At 44.1% G+C, this 21158-nt stretch overlaps 1 protein-coding gene across 3 annotated transcripts in view; it reads right to left on the bottom strand.

Moving 5' to 3' along the window:
• MARCHF3 (membrane associated ring-CH-type finger 3) overlaps positions 1 to 21158 on the bottom strand; it is a 176291-nt gene that overhangs the window by 80101 nt on the left and 75032 nt on the right. Inside the window, exon 1 of one of the 3 annotated variants that reach the window (XM_083464643.1) lies at positions 17798 to 17878. The exons of the other annotated variants lie outside the window; for them this stretch is intronic. The gene's annotated coding sequence lies outside the window, so the exon portion shown is untranslated. Of the gene's footprint in view, positions 1 to 17797; positions 17879 to 21158 lie in introns of those variants that run through there. 3 annotated transcript variants of the gene reach the window in all.

Raw genomic sequence — 21158 nt, 5'->3', positions numbered from 1 at the left:
CTCTACCTCTCTTTTAAAGAAGATCCAGTGAAGGTGGTGAAAGTCCTGTGTTGGGTGTCTGGAGGCAGTTGGAGGATGGATGGATGGCAGCTAACTGATTGAGGTTGAATCCTGACAAGGCAGAAGTACTGTTTTGGGAGGACAGGGGTGTGTGTGGGAGACTCCCTGGTCCTGAATGGGGTAACTGTGCCCCTGTAGGACCAGGTGCGCAGCCTGGGAGTCATTTTGAACTCACAGCTGTCCATGGAGGTGCAGGTTAATTCTGTGTCCAGGGCAGCTGTCCATCAGCTCCATCTGGTACACAGGCTGAGACCCTACCTACCATGGACTGTCTTGCCAGAGTGGTGCATGCTCTGGTTATCTCCCGCTTGGACTACTGCAATGCGCTCTACGTGGAGCTACCTTTGAAGGTGACCTGGAAACTCCAACTAATCCAGAATGCAGCAACTAGACTGGTGACTGGGAGCAGCAAGTGGCAACAAAGGGCTTTTTCATTTGTGGTTTCCCAGTTCTGGAACACTCCCAAAAAGACCTACACCTTTTCCAATCTCTTTTAAGAAGAGAAGAAGAGTTTGGATTTGATATCCTGCTTTATCACTACCCAAAGGAATCTCAAAGCGGCTAACAATCTCCTTTCCCTTCCTCCCCCACAACAAACACTCTGTGAGGTGAGTGGGGCTGAGAGACTTCAGAGAAGTGTGACTGGCCCAAGGTCACCCAGCAGCTGCATGTGGAAGAGCAAAGACGCGAACCCGGTTCACCAGATTACGAATCTACCGCTCTTAACCACTACACCACACTGGCTCACAAGGCCCCAGGTTAAGATGATTTTATCCTGGCATTTTAAATCACTGGCAATTTCAGAAATTTCAAAATTGTTTTCCTAGTCATTAATATTTCACCATATATATTTTTATTGCTGCTGCTCTGGATTTTTAATTGTCTTGCAAACCATTCTGGGGGATGTGTTTATGAATGTCAGTGTACAAATGGCTGGATTGATTATGTTCACTACAGCTTTGTATTGCAACTTAATACTTCTTAATACTTTTTCATGGTTCCACTAAGCATGTGCTCTAGCCTTAAGAATTAGGCGATGTGAACACAGGTTGAAAGTTTCATTGTATGCCAAGCACACCTCTGGCACATCAAGTGTTGTCTCTTGCTTAATTAACACAGCTACTATTGAATTTCCTGATCACCGTGGAATAGGTAAGCAGGTCACGGCAGCTTAATCACAACCGTGTAACAAACTCGAATCCTGTGCCAAGAAGACCCAGGTTTTTGGACTGAGCTCTGCTAAATAAGAAATGCGCATGCAGATTATGATTCATTTTCACACTATCTTCTGCTTAACTGAGGAACGAAGGAATGAAAGCACTTAAAGATTAGGGCTAGAAGCGCTTTAGAAACAGTGAGAAATGGAGTAAGAATGTTGGGCCCTAATGTGTAGCCCAGGGTTTCCCAAACTTGAGTCTTCAGCAGTTTGGGGACTACAATTCCCATCATCCCTGACCACGGTTCCTGCTAGCTAGGGATGGTGGGAGTTGTAGTCCAAAAAACAGTTGGAGACCCAAGTTTGGGAAGCCCTGCTCTAACCCAATGGCTAGCAGAAGGCCTTCTCTTGCTTCCGAAGGTTATACAGATGCTTCAGGTTACAGACTCCGCTAACCCAGAAATAGTACCTTGGGATAAGCACTTTGCTTCAGGATGAGAACGGAAATCGTGCTCTGGCGGCGCGGCGGCAGCAGGAGGCCCCATTAGCTAAAGTGGTGCTTCAGGTTAAGAACAGTTTCAGGTTAAGAACGGACCTCCAGAACGAATTAAGTTCTTAACCCGAGGTACCACTGTAGAATATACCAGCAACCCTTTAAAAACTGGGGGGGGGGGGGTGGAGAGGAAGGGGGAAAAGAAAGACTTGATTTACATTGGTGACAAAATTTCAAGAAGCATTTAATGGGGTATGTGAGGTTGCACAATACTAAAGCCAGTATGTCTGCTCATGCACTTCTTAAAAAATAAAAATCTGCCACTTTTTAAGAAGGATGGCATCAGGAGATATGGGTGTATTGTACGAATAAGTCAAAGCAGTGAGAACTGTCTAGGTTAAATGAGATCACAGGGGCATGAACTGAAGGTTATAAAACTGACCATTAATACATTGAGAGGAGTCCCTGCCATCGTTCGAAACTCTGAAAGATCCTCTTTTCATGACAGCAATCCCACTTATATGCAATTATCAGGATCTCCCCCCCCCCAACTCCTCATGCACTTTTAATTCTTCAAGTTTTCTATTCACACAGTTGAGATGGCTGAATTGCTCCTGGTTAATTACAGTTCCCACACCATCTGGGCATTGTTCTGGGTTATTCATATGTGATGTCAATTTGTTTAATGGTCTGTCAAAAGCAACTCTGGTACAGCAGATTGTTTCCTCTAGAGTTTATACTTTCCAGTAATTCTCTCCTTCTAGGTTCGTTATATCCACAGCTGGGGAAAGAGAGGTGGGGCAGAGAAAAGAGAAGCGAGGAACTGTTGGATTTCAGACACAATAGTCGGGCTGCAATATAAACATGATGCGTAGCTTTGGTGCCTAAAAAAGTCCATTGTTTCTTTTTAAACTCCCCAAACCAGAAGGAAACAATGATCCAGAAGGAAGTCTGCTTAGCATGTGTTCCCACACCATCTATTGAAACTTATTTCCTAAAAAGAAAATTTAGTGAAAAAACTCCCATCTGAAGACTATAACCAAAAACAGAACAGGGAATTACAGTGTATTCCTATAAATGTCTACTCAGAAGTAAACCCTACTGAGTTATAAGACTTATTTCAAGGCACATGTGTATACAACTGCAGACACAGCAGTGATGAGATGCATACGGATGGGTAATGTAATCTATTTTTAATTGTCAGCCTACTCCAGCATTAAGCAGTATAATAAATAATGATCGTTTTAAAATTTTTTAGTTACAGCTTTTATAAACCCACCCGCCAGAGTTCATGGTCCCTGGACAGAAGTTCATATATGACATTAAAACAATAAAATAACTCATCTGAAATCCAATACTCACAAAAAAAATTAAGTCAATACTTTAACTGTCAGAAGCGTGCCCCACAGAAGCAGCAGGCAAATTAAATCAATAACCAAGGATAACAGAACTGACAATAAACCTCCCTCTGTCCCCAAAGCCTGGGCAAACAGGTGTGTCTTCACCTGTTGACAAAATGCCATGAAGTCGGAACAAGGCTTCAGCAGTGAGGTTGTGCCGCAAGTTCTCACACCACCAGTCCTCTGTTGGAATCACAATTGGGGTTCCTTGGTGGATCTTAAGCCCATAGGCAGGCCAGTACTGGAGGAGGAATAATTTTGAATATTCCCAAGATGTTCCCAAGATGTCCAGGACTTTATATTTGGATATAAGCACCTGGAACTGAGCTCTGAAGAAAATTGGTAACCTGTGCAGTTCATTCATTCATTCATTTATATACATACGTACTGTACATACATACATACTTTTCAAGTTTATGCATTTCACTAATTTTATACATTTCACCAATTTTACAATCATTTTGACATTTCAGAACTTTGCATTCTTCCCCCACTTTCTGTAGTTCCTTAAATTTGTTTTTAATATCTTCCGCATATCCAAATTAACTTAATTTACTCATTTATTCATCTTCTTTAAATATACAGTCGTACCTTGGTTGCTGAACGCCTTGGAACCAGGGGCGTAGGAAGGGGGGGGCAGCAAGCCCTAGGCTCTGATCAGCAAGCCCTAGGCTCTGTGGTTTAGACCACAGTGCCACCCACATCCCTTAGTCCTATGGGACCTTGGGCCAATTCCAATGGGGCCAAGCAGTCATATTTCAATACTATCTTCTGAAAGTGACCTTTCAGGAGAACCACTGTGTCTCCAATTCCCTAGGGAGCAGCTGCAAGGGGATGCTGTGGTCAACAAGATCAAAAGCGGCTCAGCAAGGATGAACTCCCCCTGCCTCTTCCCTGATGACCAAGGTAATTTCAAGGTAAGGGCCTGAGGCTTCTTAGAATTTGGTCCAGACAAATTGCTTCCTCCAAACATGCCAGAAGTTGAGCTGATACCACCAGCGTCCCATAAACAACCTACAAGCAAGAGGCAAGTCCCTAACACCTCAACCTGCTGAAGCATTGAGCGAGGCAGCTGTATGAGGAGAAATAAGTACCACCCATTTAGTTATTTAATTTATTAAAGTATCAGCTAAAAGTGTAGTAAGAGCACTGCAGAGGCTCTGGGTGCCAGGAGCTAAATTCATGGTGGTTAACTTTTGTAAAAATGTACAACTTCTGATAGGCCTGTGCAGAGCTTGTCTGAAGCCCAGGGCGGGAGTATTGTAAGAATAAGGTTATAAACTCAATCTCATAAGGGACGCGGGTGGCGCTGTGGCCTAAACCACTGGGCCTCTTGGGCTTGCCGATCAGAAGGTCAGAGGTTCAAATGTGCGTGACGGGATGAGCTCCCGTTGCTCTGGCCCAGCTCCTAACAACCTAGCAGTTCGAAAGCACGCCAGTGCAAGTAGATAAATAGGTACTGCTGCAGCAGGAAGGTAAATAGCGTTTCCATGCGCTTCCATCATGGTGTCCTGTTATGCCAGAAGCGGTTTAGTCATGCTGGCCACATGACCTGGAAAGCTGTCTGCGGACAAACGCCGGCTGTCTCGGCCTGAAAGCGAGATGAGTACGCAACCCCAGTCGTCCGTGTCTGGACCTAATGGTCAGGGGGTACCTTTACCTTTACCTTAGTCAGATTTGTGCTGTAATTAACAGGTTGGGATAAGCATGAAATCTAAAGACCCCAAATCAATCGTACCATCATACCATCGCGAGTAGATAAATTGGTACCATTGTGGTGGGAAGGTGAACGGCGTTTCCGTGCGCTCTGGTTTCCATCACGGTGTTCCATTGTGCCAGAAGCGGTTTAGTCATGCTGGCCACATGACCCGGAAAGCTGTCTGCAGACAAACGTCAGCTGTCTCGGCCTGAAAGCAAGATGAGCGCCACAACCCCATAGTCGCCATTGACTGGACTTAACTGTCCAGGGGTCCCTTACCTTTGACTTATAAACTCAAACAAAAAAGTAGCCGGTCCCTGGTAGGGGCCCCTGACCAATTTATCCCTCCAAGGCCTAGGGCAAGTGTACACGACTGTTCACTCTCCACATGCCTGGCTGAGGAGCTGATTCCTACTGGTGACAAGCCTACAGAAACTCAGTTCCCAGCTCTCCTCTAGCAGGAAAGCATTGAGGGGCCGCAGTGGGCAACAATCAAACAACAACCAGAAACCCAGATTAAATCCCATTGTTAGAGAGGAGGGGGATACCACCATGATAGAAAGTTTTGTGGGAACATTTATATAATTTAGCACAGTTTAAACGACCCCCTGTTTGAGTTTATGCAGCGACAAGCAGGTTGCTAACTCGTTTGAGTCCTATCAATAATTATACCTTCCTGGTTGATAATCCCTTTCTGTCCCTCTTAAAGAAAACACACATGAACCTGAATCATATTAACATACAGTGGTACCTCAGGTTAAGTACTTAATTCATTCCGGAGGTCTGTACTTAACCTGAAACTGTTCTTAACCTGAAGCACCACTTTAGCTAATGGGGCCTCCTGCTGCCGCCACGCCACCGGAGCACAATTTCTGTTCTCATCCTGAAGCAAAGTTCTTAACCTGAAGCACTATTTCTGGGTTAGCGGAGTCTGTAACCTGAAGTGTATGTAACCTGAAGCATATGTAACCCGAGGTACCACTGTACACTACTTTGCTATCGTTTCTGTGCGCTGCTCTGGTTCGCCAGAAGTGGCTCAGTCATGCTGGCCACATGACCCGGAAGCTGTACGCCGGCTCCCTTGGCCAGTAAAGCCAGATGAGCGCCGCAACCCCAGAGTCGTCTGCGACTGGACCTAACGGTCAGGGGTCCCTTTACCTTTTTACTTTACTATCAGATTCATTCAGGTTTACACAGTTGTTTCTGAAGGCAGGCTTAGGTTACATAACAGATAAACTATATACTAGCTAGTAGTAAGTCATGAGAAGACTGCATCTGAGAGGTTACCAGTTAACACTCCTAGCAGCAACTGACCAACCAACCATCTGACCAAACTGCCTGCCACATAGAGGCAGTTAGTCCTCTTGGAATGTTGGACTTGACTGACAGCTTTGTATCCCAGAAGTTTCACACGTGCCAATGGAAATGTCAGCTATACAATGTAAGCTTAGCATTCATCTCAAGCTCATTGCAGGCCTTAGTTTTAGTTTAAAGGGGCAAAGTATAAACGAAACAAGTTTTATTCACCCTTTGCAGATCCAGGACCCCCACCTTTACCCCAGACTTGCATTTGGAGACCCCTTGATCATTTCTTTCCGTCAAAGCTAAAACTTCATTGCTTCATGATTTCTGATCCTGGCAATTTCATTCGTTTGGCTCATCTTGCCCGGACCCCAAACTTTTGGAGACACTATTAAATTTATTAGGTTATATATGGATGCACAGATGCTACTGCACATTTAAAGGATTAACACGTGTGTTTGTGGGATCCGATTCCATTAAAACGACCACACATAGCCTTATAGAAAGCATGCAAAGATTCATGGCAGGGCAGTGAGTGACATAACGAGAATGAAATGCGGCAAGAGCGTTTGCCTTGATGCACCTCTTAAACAGCAGCAGTGGTCCTCAGGCTTGTGTCTGTTGCTTCTCTTCTCCAGAGGCAGGGCTGTCATTTCTGATGAGCTACCACTGGCTATTAGCACGCTAATGTTTATGCAATAAAGAGCCTATGGCAAGTCAGGACTAACCAGCCATTGTGCTCCGTAGAGCTGAAAGGGGGGCAATTCTCGCTATTACGATTTGTGCCTGAGCAGGTAGGCAACACATTTTCTAACTGCCTTTGTCTTAAACTGTACTTTGCTTTTGTAATACTTTGATGTACTATTCTCGGAAACCTATTAGATGATGGATCCAAAGAAGAAAGGAAGTTGGGGGTGTTTTGCAGAGTAGTTTGGACAGATTGCTAAAATAAAAGAATGATGGCCTCAGTAATTCTACATACAGTCCAATTGCTGAAGTTTTGGTGTGAAGGTAGAGGAGAGAGAGAGATTGGGAAGTTTTGTCACATTTTATTTTTTTTTAAAAAAATTGCTACTATCTTCCAAATACTCTGACATCGTCCCATAGGCACTATGACCTTGTTTAATTTTATGTCCTTCCCCTTTAAATCCAAGTGCAGCAGACAGGATTACATGCTGATACGATGCATTGCATTGTGAATCGTTGACTTCAGATAAAAAGCGGGCGCACACGCTTATCTGCTTCATTTTGGAGAAATGAGGACTCCAGTCGTGTTGCATATTCACTGATATGCCTCTAACATTACTAGGTACAGTCCACTGGTTAGAAGCCTAGACCACCAGTGGCGTAGCGTGGGGGGTGCAGGGGGGGCCGGCCGCACCGGGCGCAACATCTGGGGGTTAGGGTTAGGGGGCGCAAATCCACGGGTTAGGGGGCACAAATTACTTGCCTTGCCCCGGGTGCTGACAACCCATGCTACGCCACTGTAGACCACAAATCAGAAACTTACGGTAAGTTCAGACTCTCCAAGTGTCCCTGTTTTCCAGCGACAGCCCCAGATTTACAGAAGCCACCCCAGTTTCTGATTTGATCCCGGCATGTCCTGCTTTTCCTTAGGACACCCTTATTTTCACCAGATAAATATTGGGGGGAGGGGGTAATGGAGTTATGCAACCCCAAGCCAAGGAGATAAGTAACTATACAACCTTCAGAAGACATCTGAAGGCAGCCATATATAGGGAATTTTTTTAATGTTTAATGTTTTAATATATGTTGGAAGCAGCACAGAGTGGCTGGGGTCCAGTGAGATGGGTGGAGAATAATAATAATAATAATAATAATAATAATAGAATAGAACGTCCTAATTTTCATCAGAGAAATGTTGGAGGGTATGTAAGTTCAGTTTCAAACCACCCTCTGTGACATCAGAAATACGGGGAGAAGGTATACCTATTTCACAGGGTTATTCTAAGGAGAACAAGGTCTGTCTGTGGTGCTTAGCTGCACAGTGCTAAGTAGTTTCTATTATTTTATCAATTACAAAAGAAAGGAAATAAATATTGCAATATTGGGGGCTTGTTGCATATCCTGTATGTTTACTCTTTTCATAGGGAGGCGGATGGTGCTGTGGTCTAAACCCCTGAGCCTCTTGGGCTTCTGATCGGAAGGTAGGTGGTTCGAATCCCTGCAACAGAGTGAGCTCCTGTTGCTCTGTCCAAGCTCCTGCCAACCTAGGAGTTCGAAAGCATGCCAGTGCAAGTAGATGAACAGGTATCGCTGTGGTGGGAAGGTAAACAGCATTTCTGTGCACTCTGGCTTCTGTCACGTTGTCCCATTGTGCCAGAAGCTACTGTTAGGTCCATCATGAGACGTCTGCCAGCTTCCAACCATGGAAACCAGCAGCCTTCAAGCAAGCAAACTTGCCTTATTAACGCTCCCTAGCATTCCACTGCCAGAGGATTGCCCCCTTCCATTCACCAGTTTGCCTCCTCCAAGTGGAAGAAACCTGGGCAGTGCTGAATGTCACATCCATTGCCAGGTGTGTCCTGCTAGAAACAGAAAGGGGCTTTCCCCTTGGTATGGCTTTATGTCTACTTAGTTGCCAAGTGCTTTTGTGACATCACAAGAAACCCACGGCCAATGGCAACAGCTGGGGAGGCATCATCTTCATTGCTTTGAGCCTCACAATGGTGGGGGGACCTATCAGTGATTGTGTGCTTGTTTATTTGGGACACGGGTGGCGCTGTGGTCTAAACCCCTGAGCCTCTTGGGCTTCCCAATCAGAACGTTGGCGGTTTGAATCCCAGCTCCTGCCAACCTAGCACTTCGAAAGCATGCCAGTGCAAGTAGATAAATAGGTACCGCAGCAGTGAGAAGGTAAACGGCATTTCCGTTCGTTTTGGTTTCTGTCACGGTGTCCTGTTGCGCCAGAAGCTGTTTAGTCCTGCTGGCCACATGACCTGGAAACCTGTCTGTGGACAAATGCCAGCTCGCTTGGCCTGAAAAGTGAGATGAGCACCACAACTCCATAGCCACCTTTGACTGGACTTAACTGTCCAGGCATCCTTTATTTTTACCTTTAGTTTTCGTCTTTTTTTACTCTTTTCATATTTACTTTACGCTCCCTAGATCAGGGGTTGGGAACCTGTGACTTTCCAGATGTGGGTAGACTCCAACCCCCAACAGCTCTATCAGCCTGGCAGATAGTCAGGAATGATGGGAGATGTAGTCCATCTGGAGGCACACAGGTTCTCCAACGCTGCTTTAGACCACTGGTCTTCAACTGGTGGGTTGGGACCCAGTAGCGGGCTGTGGCCAGATCCACAACAGATGACAACAGGAGAGCAACCGCTATGCAAATATATGGGAAAAAAGTTAAGAATTGGGTATCCAAAAGAGTGTTTCAGTTAAAAGTGGGTTCTGTGTCATCTTGGGAAAAGTTATGGAGGGAGGACTGAAGATTTACAGCATACTGTGCGTTGAAGGAGAACTATGTGAAAATGATGTATCGTTGGTATTTAACACCCACAAAATTAGCAAAAATGTATAGAACTGCTTCAAATGTATGTTGGAAGTATAAGAAGGAAGGCACGTTTTGCTATAGGTGGTGGATGTGCAAGATGACAAAAGCATTCTGCTTTTGAATTGAATTGAGTTGGAAAAAATGTCTAAAATAACGTTTGTGGAAAAAACCGAAGCTTTTTTACAGGAATTTTAGATGCAGAGATACCAAAGGAACGGAAACGATTATTCATGTATGCGATGACAGCAGCGCGGATACTACTGGCCCAGAGATAGAAAGAAGATAAAGTCAAGATCAGAGATGAATGGTTGATGAAGATGATGGACTATGCTGAAACGGCGAAATTGGTCAGGGAAATCAGAAACCAGGAAGATAGAAACTTTAATAAGGAATGGGGGGGATGCAATTTACTTCAGAGAACACTGTAAACAACTAAAAACTTTGGCAGGATTTGAGTAACACTTGTATTAAAAACTAAGGTAAAAATGAACTATTTTAAGAAAAACGGAGAAAATATGCGATGCAGTAAAAAAAGTTTGATAATGGAAACCATGGAGGGGGGGAGGGAAGTCTAAGGATTCAGGGAATCTTAAATGTTGACAATTATGATTAATGTTTGAGTTCAAATGTATAGTGTAAAATTGAATAATAAAAAAATAAAAGTGGGTTCTGTGTCTGAGGATGCCTGCTGGAGACTGAACAAGTGACTTGGGATCTTTCTTACGTACTATGAGTTGATAAGCAGAAAAGGACGACTGATCTTGTGCCATCCCTATGCCTTTATTCAGTCCTTCGAAAAGCAAACGCCTGCGCTGTAATGGACTTATGACAGCGAGGCTCTGCCAGCTTTCAGCTTGCTCAGATTTGCCAAGCATCTGGCATGAGTAAACAACGCCGCTTTCCAACATTTTAATGTGACAAATTCAGTCGGCATTTGCATTTGTGTGTGCGTGAGAGACCACTGGCAGGAGAGAAAGAGTATACATTCATAAAAAAACCTCTGTCAATCACTGCTTCAACTGTAGCACAGGAGGTGGCGGTGAAGCCAGAGCAGTTCGTTTAAGGGCTCTTCAACAGACACAAAGAGCTTTGCACTGAAGTAAATGGCTTGTGGATTTTAGCTGAAAACGACAGAACTGGTATTCGGTAGCTTAAATGCAGGTTATTAATTTGAAAAAGCAAACAATTATAGCAGGAAATAAAATGCCAGATGACAACTGTGGCTCAGTTTTGCACCGTCTTCTACTGCCGCTTGGCATTTATGCAGCACATTTCAAATGTTTGAAGAAGTTCATATACGTTATCTCCATAATTCCGCTGGGGTGGGGAGTTAGCAGCTAGCCTAAGGCCACCCAGCGAGTACACGACAACATCTCATCACAACAGCAATTCAACTTGATGTTTAGTTGGCATCAAACTGAAGACTAATCGTTGAGAAAAAGAGATCGGTTAGCTTATGGAAGGAGAGGGAAGACTCAGTTAAGTCTGCTCACGGCTGCTGAATCCATGTCTTGTGTCGCTGCTAGATGAAAAAGACATAGCACTTGACTCCATCCCATTCCTCTCACACGACACGGGCCCTACATTGCCTGAAATCACCGAGGTGGGCAGAAATGGCTGGATGGTTGAACAATAACTGTTTCTAGAGATGGATGAGCTTCTTTTCCAGCACTGGGGTTTTGTGACATGAGGACTATTGCAGAAGACAATTAGACCAGGATGCCACCAATGGGGAAAATAACTGCATGGTGACTCTTTCACTAGTTTTTGATTGCCAATAAGTTTCAAAATGGAAGGGACTTTACCAAACCACAGACTTTACTCCACTAGGTCTTATGTTTTGTCAATGTTGGGACATGCCCAGTGTTTCTCTGGAATGTGGCAAGGGATAATCCATCATATTCTGAGGAGATATTTTACATTTCATTTCCCTGTACACCATACTGTCACCCAGCAAGAACTTGCTGCCATAGTGAGGAGGCTGGTCAGTAATAATCAAATCATAATAATTTATTATTTATACCCCACCCATCTGGCTGGGTTTCCCCAGCCACTCTGGGCGGCTCCCAACAGAATATTAAAAACACAATCAAACATTATAAACTTCCCTAAACAGGGAAGTTGTTTATTTCCTTGACATCTGATGGAAGGGCATTCCACAGGGCGGGTGCCACTACTGAAAAGGCCCTCTGCCTGGCTCCCTGTAGCCTCAATTCTTGCAGTGAGGGAAACACTAGAAGGCCCTCGGAGCTGGACCTCAGTGTCCTGGCTGAACGATGGGGGTGGAGACGCCATTTAGAGCTTTAAAGGTCAGTGCCTTTGAGCACTTTGAATTGTGCTCAGAAACGTACTGGGAGCCAATGTAGGTCTTTCAGGACTGGTGTTGTATGGTCTCAGCGGCCACTCCCAATCACCAGTCTAGCTGCCGCATTCTGGATTAGTTGTAGTTTCCGGGTCACCTTCAAAGGTAGCTCCACGTAGAGCACATTGCAGTAGTCCAAACGGGAGATAACCAGAGCATGCGCCACTCTGACGAGACAGTCTGCGGGCAGGTAGGGTCTCAGGCTGCGTACCAGATGGAGCTGATGGACAGCTGCCCCAGACTCAGTATTGACCTGTGCCTCCAGGGACATCTGTGAGTCTAGAATGACTCCTAGGCTGCACACCTGGTCCTGCAGGGGCACAGTTACCCCATTCAGGACCAGGGAGTCCTCCACACCTGCCCCCCGCCCCCCAAAAACAGTATTTCTGTCTAGTCCGGATTCAACTCCAATCTGTTATCCACCATCCATCCTCCAACTGCCTCCAGACACTCACACAGGACCTTCACTGCCTTCACCGGTTCTGATTTAAAAGAGAGGTAGAGCTGGGTTTCATCTGCATACTGATGATATGCTATCTCAAGTCCGACATCAATCAATAAAGCAACACCTTAGCAAAAGATGCAACAGCTGAACTTGCTGGTACAAGAAATACAACTGATTAGAACCTTGTCTTAGAGGTTTAACCCCACTTAGAACTGTAGGTCCTTCCATAACAGGTGAGCATGTTGAAGCAATATCTCAAAGCAGATTCAGTGGTTTACCTGCTCTACCACAGGTAACCCACAACTTCTGGAACAGCCCTAATCCTAACCTGGAGGGAATGTCAGCAAACATTAGACAAAACATTGCCTTGCCTTTGGAAAGGCTACCAATGAGTCATTGCTATTCAAGACCATCCAGTGATTAAAACCAGGTTACCACTCACATATTCAGAGCTAATCTAAAGTCCCTTTTTCTAGTTACATTTTCTCTTTTAAAACAAATGAGCCAGGACTTCATTAACATGCTCATCTGCTCAGAAACTTTTATGAACTAGCTGCAAACACCATGACTGGAGGCTTTCAGTTCAAAGCAAATTCTTCTTGCTTAAAGAAATAAAATAAAATAAATCCAACTATTTTGTCCTTAGCAGGTACAATGTTAAAACGGTATCTCACAAGTTAGAAGAGGTCAAGACAGCACATTTCTTTTCACTCCTCGCTCTCTGCTAATAAAGCCTGCGACTGCAATATATGAAATTAAATGGGAACCGTTATCAACTTCCCTTTTTTCCAGAAAGTGCAGCACCATTGGCACACAGACAGTCCTTTTAATGAACTACCAATTACTACAAAGGACCCCAGTGGCCAGCAATCCTCAAGTCAGTCATCTCGCACAAACATCTATGCAGCTGCACTATAAATTCTTAGAGGACTGGACTGTTAGCCTGCTAAATCTCTAATGTTTCACGTGCAAGAGATGACGTACTCTCTCCTCGTTATATTTCTAAGTGGGAACCCAGCCTTTCTTTTCAGTTCATTTGCCAAGGTGCCTACTGAGCCAGTAAAGTTTCGACTGAGCAAATGACTGCCATGGCATCCTCTGCTGGCAATGATGGCGGAACCACCCAACTGCTAGGCCATAGAATTAGTGAATGGCTGCAAAACAGCAGTATTTATCCCGTGCCAATTCAGTCAACATGAGAAGCTAGCTTGTGTTTCAGTGTTTCTCGGTTAACCTCGACAACTGCAGTTTTTCATTCAAAGTGTATTCATTTTATTTTATTTTATTAATTTGTATTTAAACTTTTCAGGTTTATACATTTCCTTAATTTTACAATCATTTTAACATTTCAAAACTTGACTTCCTTCTCTCTCTTTCTGCAGTTCCTTAATAAAGGAGATATCCTTACAGAAAAAGCCACAAGACTCCTTTCATCCACCTGGTACTTTTCAATAGGGATTTCGTACTACTTGGCTGTCTAAAATCTATTCCACATATACCTGTGTCTCATATACTTTAAAGTGTCTCAGTCTCTCTCTTGATGCCTGATCTTTTACAGATTGTGTGTGGTTTTGTGGGTGTGTGTACAAGTCACACAAGCTCCTGCCGTCTGAACATTCAGAATCTTTCATACTGCTCTGCAACACAAAGTTCATTGCCATGAATTATTTACGTAAGGAGAGCTATTTGTAAGGAGCGATAGCGTCACGAGAACATCAGATATGCAATTAGATAACCGGACTTCTTGTCCTCGCTTTGAAATGGACCAGATGATTGAATCCGGGCCAAGACAATTTCCTGTGTCCCTCTATTTCCCCTCCTAAATGTTTGTTAGATTGTCTTCTGACATTATACCTACTTCATGATAAAGCATTGGAAAAGCACTCATGTTCCAGTAACATTACCTATTTATTGTTGGTCGGTTGTTTATTATCCGTCAATTGCCGAACCAAACGCTTCCATCCAAAACAGGAATATTGTGCTATTCTGTTTAAGCCTTCAACAACCTGCTGCTCTCGAGGTGTTTTGGACTACAATTTCCACCAGCCCCAGCCAAACCTTTCAATATTATTGTGATGGTTCAATGCTGATCAAGCAAGCCTGCACAACCTGTAACTCAACAAACCCAAGGCGGCAATGCTCTGTTGCTTGACATTTCCTCACCATTTTGTGTTCCAGGGAAGCCGTAAAAAAGAGAAGTTTATAAACCCACCTACCTAGCTGGCAGGTTGCCTTTGATCACAAACTGGAAAAAGTGGGAAATTACACATTAACAAATTATTATTATTTAAGTACAGGGTGGCGCTGTGGGTTAAACCACAGAGCCTAGGACTTGCCGATCAGAAGGTTGGCGGTTCGAATCCCCGTGACGGGCTGAGCTCCCGTTGCTCGGTCCCTGCTCCTGCCAACCTAGCAGTTCAAAAGCACGTCAAAATGCAAGTAGATAAATAGGTACCGCTCCGGCGGGAAGGTAAACGGTGTTTCCATGCGCTGCTCTGGGTCGCCAGAAGCGGCTTAGTCATGCTGGCCACATGACCCGGAAGCTGTACGCCGGCTCCCTCGGCCAGTAAAGCGAGATGAACACCGCAACCCCAGAGTCCAAATGGCTAAGAGACATAGTTTAGGGTCCAAGGAGGCCTATTTGCCAGCAATAATGCCAATCTCAAATGTAACCTGCTTCCAGAACTTGTGTACATAATGACATCCACACCACATATGCCAGTATGTTTCTCATACCTTACAACTCGGTCAGTGTAAGGGGGAACTATATCTTCCAATACATATTTTTATACAGTGGTAGACAGTGGTACCTCAGGTTAGGGACGTGGGTGGCGCTGTGGGTTAAACCACATAGCCAAGGGCTTGTTGATCAGAAGGTTGGCGGTTCGAATCCCCGTGACGGGGTGAGCTCCCGTTGCTCGGTCCCTGCTCCTGCCAACCTAGCAGTTCAAAAGCACGTCAAAGTGCAAGTAGATAAATAGGTACTACTCCAGCGGGAAGGTAAACGGCCAGAAGCGGCTTAGTCATGCTGGCCACATGATCCAGAAGCTGTACGCCGGCTCCCTCGGCCAATAAAGCGAGATGAACACCGCAACCCCAGAGTCAGTCACGACTGGACCTAATGGTCAGGGGTCCCTTTACCTTTACCTATTTTTAAAGTATGAGAATAAAGCTGATCTCTTTTCTCTTATTTGCTCTGTTCTCCCACACAGGCAAGGCTTGGGGTAGAGAGATTACAAATAATTTGGTCTGGTTGACGTGGAAATAACACCTCCATTCCTTTCAAATCTTTCCTTTCAACCTGCTGTAGCATAGACAGATACAATAAAACTCCCAAAGCCAACACACAGGAAGTCAGCATTTAATTGTAGCTGTAGTTTGATATTTTAAAAACAATAAAAGGGAACTTCCAGTTCCTTCCTCAAACCAGCCAAGTAAGTGAAATGTCTTTCCACTTCCAGCACATTGTTTGGTATTTCTAAGGTAGCCAACGATGCACAAAAGTTAAAGGAGGAAACAAAAAGTATTGTCATACTGAACGGCAGTGATTCAGTGGCTCTGAGTTGGGGTCTCTCCCAGCCCAGCTCTGGAAATGACAGAGACTAGACCTGGGGGTACCTTCGTATGCAAAGCACTGCACTTATCACTGAGCGATGACAGTTCTATTTCCTTGGTGATATTGCTGTTTTATCATGGTTTATCTCCCAGCCTTACATTCTTGGGACTGAGGAATGACAACAAAGATAAGCATCAAAGGATCATCCTTGATTCTAGACTATACATCCACACAAGTCAACCCGTTCACCCCCCCCCCCCATTCTTCACATTTCCAGACTCAAGTTTTAAAAGGGAATTTTTTTTGGAGGGGTAGGAAAGCATTGGGAGGGTGGGAAAGAGAAGACGAATAGAAGCCAAAGAATGATGTTAGAAATCCGGGAGCACAACCGCTAGCCTCAGGGCTGAATGTTTCAAGTGAATATGACCTATTAAACATGGAGAAATGGAGTGTTTATAGTAGATATCACACCAGACCTTCTTAAACTAATAAAATATTTACAAAGAATATACAGTGGTACCTCGGGTTACGAACTTAATCCATTCCGGACATCCGTTCTTACCCCGAAACCATTCTTAACCTAAGGCATGCTTTCGCTAATGGGGCCTCCCGCTGTCGCCGCACCGCCAACATGCGATTTCTGTTCTCCTCCTGAGGTAAAGTTCTTAACCCGAGGTACTACTTCTGGGTTAGTGGAGTTTGTAACCCGAAGTTTTGTAACCCGAGGTATTTGTAACCTGAGGTACCACTGTATGATGTCCTGGCCTCGTTCCTTTTGGGATTACAGTGGTACCTCGGGTTACATACGCTTCAGGTTACAGACTCCACTAACCCAGAAATAGTACCTCGGGTTAAGAACTTTGCTTCAGGATGAGAACAGAAATCGTGCTCTGGGGGCACGGCAGCAGCAGGAGGCCCTATTACCTAAAGTGGTGCTTCAGGTTAAGAACAGTTTCAGGTTAAGAACGGACCTCCGGAACGAATTAAGTACTTAACCTGAGGTACCACTGTATATGTGTACAACACACATACACCCACTGAACTGTGTGGGGTGTATACACATCAGAAAAGGGACAATAATCAGGTGCCAGATTACGTTTGACAACTGGGAGTATTGTTTAGCCCGTTGTGGTATTGATAAAATGCTACATTTTATAGGTGATGTAGTGAAGAAAATCCTGGGCATCTGTTTCCATAGGAAGGATTCCAAACAGCTTCCTCATTCCCAAAGAAAGATACTACAGTGGTACCTCAGGTTACATACGCGTCAGGTTACATACGCGTCAGGTTAAAGACGCTTCAGGTTACAGACTCCGCTAACCCAGAAATATTACCTCGGATTAAGAACGTTGCTTCAGGATGAGAACAGAAATCGTGCTCTGGTGATGCGGTGGTAGCAGGAGGCCCCATTAGCTAAGGTGGTGCTTCAGGTTAAGAACGGACCTCCAGAACGAATTAAGTACTTAACCCGAGGTACCACTATAAATCATCATATGGGGGCGGGGGGCAGTATTCAAAGAACCATAGAAATGGAACAGACTCTAAGGGGCATCTAGTCCAACCCCCTGCAATGCAATGGTTAGAGCAGGGGTAGTCAATATAATGCCTTCCATATGTTCTTGAAGTGCAAGTTGTATTAGGCAGGAATGGCTAGGAATGATGGGAATTGTAGTTCACCAACATATGGAAAGTACCATGTTGGCTACTCCTGGGTTACAGTGTTGGATTAGGGCTGTGGAGACACAGGTTCAAATCCCCATTCAGCCACGATGCTCACTGAGCTATCTTGGTCCACACTCACCCCATACCCTCCAACATTTCTTTGATGAAAATAGAGACATCCTATTCCATGCCTTCCAATCTTTCTCTGATGAAAATAGGGACATCCTAAGGAAAAGCAGGACATTCCAGGATCAAATCAGAAACCAGGATGGCTTCTGTAAATCTGGGACTGTCCCTGGAAAATAGGAACATTTGGAGAGTTTGTCTCCCTCTCTTCGAGCCTAAACTATCTCCTAGGGCTTTCAGAAATATAAGAAACCGAAGAGTTCTAAGTATTATTCAACCTTCCTCTTCTGAAGTTTTGCTTTGTTGCATAATTTGGGATAGTAGGTGATTTTTCAGATCAATTCACTTGAATGCTTGCTATCTCTCTAGCTTGTCACACCATTTCTAGGCTAAAGCTCTCGGTATGTATAATTTCTTTTCATAAAAGCACTTTCAGAAATACATTCCGCTCCTTTTAAGCTAGTGAATCATTACCCTTCCACTTTCTATTTCCGCCTACCAAAAACACACATTAAGAGAGAAAACAAAAGTTATTTTGAAAAATATTGCTACTCCTAAGTCACATACTGAGAATTTGAAGACTGGTGGAATGCTAAGGACATCAAAGGCTAGTTCTCTTTCTAGGCTAGTTTTCTCAAGCTTGGTGCCTTCCAATGTTTTGGACTACAGGTTCCACCAACTAGGCTGCCTCTGGCTGCTGGGAGTTGCATCTGAAACCATCTGGAGGTCCTCAGGAGAAGGAAGACTGCCCCAGAAGCACCGCTCACCCAGCTTCCATTTTGTTTAAACAGAGGCTGTGCAAGAGAATGGTGCTCTGTTTTGCTTTCTCCCTAATTCTTCAAATGAACCAGAAGCGACTTCATGTAGTACCCTACAACCTTGTGTAGAAAAATCTAGGCCGTTTGCTCTCACAACTTGACCTGAGATGGAGCGGTTCTTAACATTTTGGATGCACGTGCTTAAAATTCTTATTTTAGTCAGTTGATATTCTTCATTTTTTTTAAAAAAAAATGTATCCCAAAGTCTCCAGAAAAACCTACGCTGCATTTTCAGAGCCTTATCATTCCATTCCATTCTGCAGTTTCAATGCTCATAGGATACCAAAGCTCACCGTGTTCGTAATTTTTTTTACTGCCCATAAGCCATTTCAAATGGAATGAATTTAGTGGCAGGCGATTGCAGTCATTCGCCTCATAACAGAGTCTTTTAAAGACGGGTCCAATTACCCCTTATATTACTCCACTATTTCATGCAGTTAACTTATCTGCTCACATGGAAAAATTTCCCGTAGCAAGAGTACGACTGTGAAGGTACTCCAACCACAGGATTCCCATAAAAGACAAAGGGACGAGCTGGATAAAGAAAGTGTCTGTGCTCCTTAGCCCTGCACTGTTTTGTTTCTCTGAATAAAGAGTGCCTTTGCTGGCACCTTGTGAGCTACTGCTGAGCTGTGCCTGAATCTTGCCTTGACAGGATGACATTTCTGAGAAGGATAATTCGGGTTTCAAATCATTTCTTTACGGCAAATGTTGACAGGCAGGGTTGGTCCTAGAACATCAGCTATGCATGTAAAAAGTCCCAGGTTCAGTTCCAGGTATCTTCTGCTTGAAACCCTGGAGAGGGATGGCTGGTCAGTGTACAGAATACTTAGATGGACGCTAGCAATGATTCTTCAACATCAACTTCGTTGGACTGGTCATGTTGTGCTAATGCCTGATTATCGTCTTCCAAAACAACTACTCTATTCCAAATTTTAAAATGGGAAGCGTAATGCTGGTGGTCAACAAAAGAGGTTCAAAGACTCTCTCAAGGTAAATCTAAAAAAAATAGGATAAACATCGACAACTGGGAAACACTGGCCTGCGAGCGCTCCAATTGGAGAACAGCCTTGACCAAAGGTGTCATAGGCTTTGAAGACGCTCAAACTTAAGATGAAAGGGAGAAAAGTGCTAAGAGGAAGGCACGTTTGGCAAACCCTCACCATGATCAGCTCCCACCCAGAAATCTATGTCCCCACTCTGGAAGGATGTGTGGATGCAGAATTGGCCTCCACAGTCACTTACGGACTCATTGTTAAAACTGTGTTTATGGAAGACAATCTTACTTGGCTATGAGTGATCGCAGAAGAAGAAGAAGAAGAAGAAGAAGAAGAAGAAGAAGAAGACGACTTAGATGGATCAATGGTCTGGCTCAGCGTAAGACAATTTCCTGTATCCTTGTAATATGCAAGTTTATCTTTGCTGATACCTGGCAAACAGGAGTGCGGCTGAATTCCGTTCTGGTAAAACCTTATGGGAAATAGATGGGCTGGAGACAAGAGAAGACATTTGACCCGTAGGTGTAGGCACAGGGCACAGCTCTCTTGACAGCCTGGTCCATACCCTCCAAGTGTCTCTATTTTCCAGGGACAACCCTGGAATTACAGAAGAGATACTGGTTTCTGATTTGATCACGGAATGTCCCACTTTTCCCTTTTCCTCCCCTCCATGTCTCAGAGAACAATTAAAAGTGGGGTTTGTGCGTAGGTGCAAAAATGGAGTTTATACTGAAAATAAAATACCTGCAGCAAATGAAGGAAATGGTGAAGTGGGCATATGAAGCCCTTTCTATAATTTTGAAGGAAGAGGTCACCAATCCACTTGGTTATGATGGTGATGATGATACCCTGCCTTTTCCTGACAGGGACTCAAGACAGCTTATCACTAAAGGAATATTTTATTCCATTTATCAGTGGAAGATGTTGCACACGATCCCTTCCCTCACACATTTTTTCTTTGCAATAATCTTGTGTGGTAGGTACAGCAGAGAGGTTGCCATTGGCCCACAGTGACTAATGTATATGTGTCTATGACGTATACATATATTCAGTGAGATCAAATGCAGAAGAGGTTTCCTGATGTAGAATAGAACATCCCAATTTTCATCAGAGAAATGTACATAGCTGAACTAAAAGGTGACGTTATGTAAAAGCTGATGTTGTGAAGGTTGGGTGTATGGTGTTGTGTTTTTTTTTAATGCTAACTGTTATTATAATTATTCCTAATTGTATCTCATACGTCTCCTGCATTGTATTCCTTTCCAGTCACTTAATATGCCGTGAATCACTTGCAGAACAATTTTCTGGGAAAGTGGCACACGAATAAATAGTCGGTGATGATCTCAGGCAGGAAAGCATTAAGGGTGGCGCTCTACTATGTTTTACTTGGAGTAAACCACTGGAATTAATGAACATGACTTAACTTTGGTCCATTCATTTCAACAAGTCCAGTCCGAGTAAAACCTAGCTGAAAATCACCCTAAGAATATTGGTTTAACTGCAAACATAATTCCTTTTATTAAACATTAAACATGTGCTCCCATAGGGGAAATATCCA

This window comes from Podarcis liolepis, assembly GCF_965112155.1.
Source record: "Podarcis liolepis genome assembly, chromosome: 11".
Lineage (NCBI taxonomy): Eukaryota > Metazoa > Chordata > Lepidosauria > Squamata > Lacertidae > Podarcis > Podarcis liolepis.
Note: the sequence above shows the minus strand (reverse complement) of the source record. Positions and strands in the feature narration are given on the sequence as shown.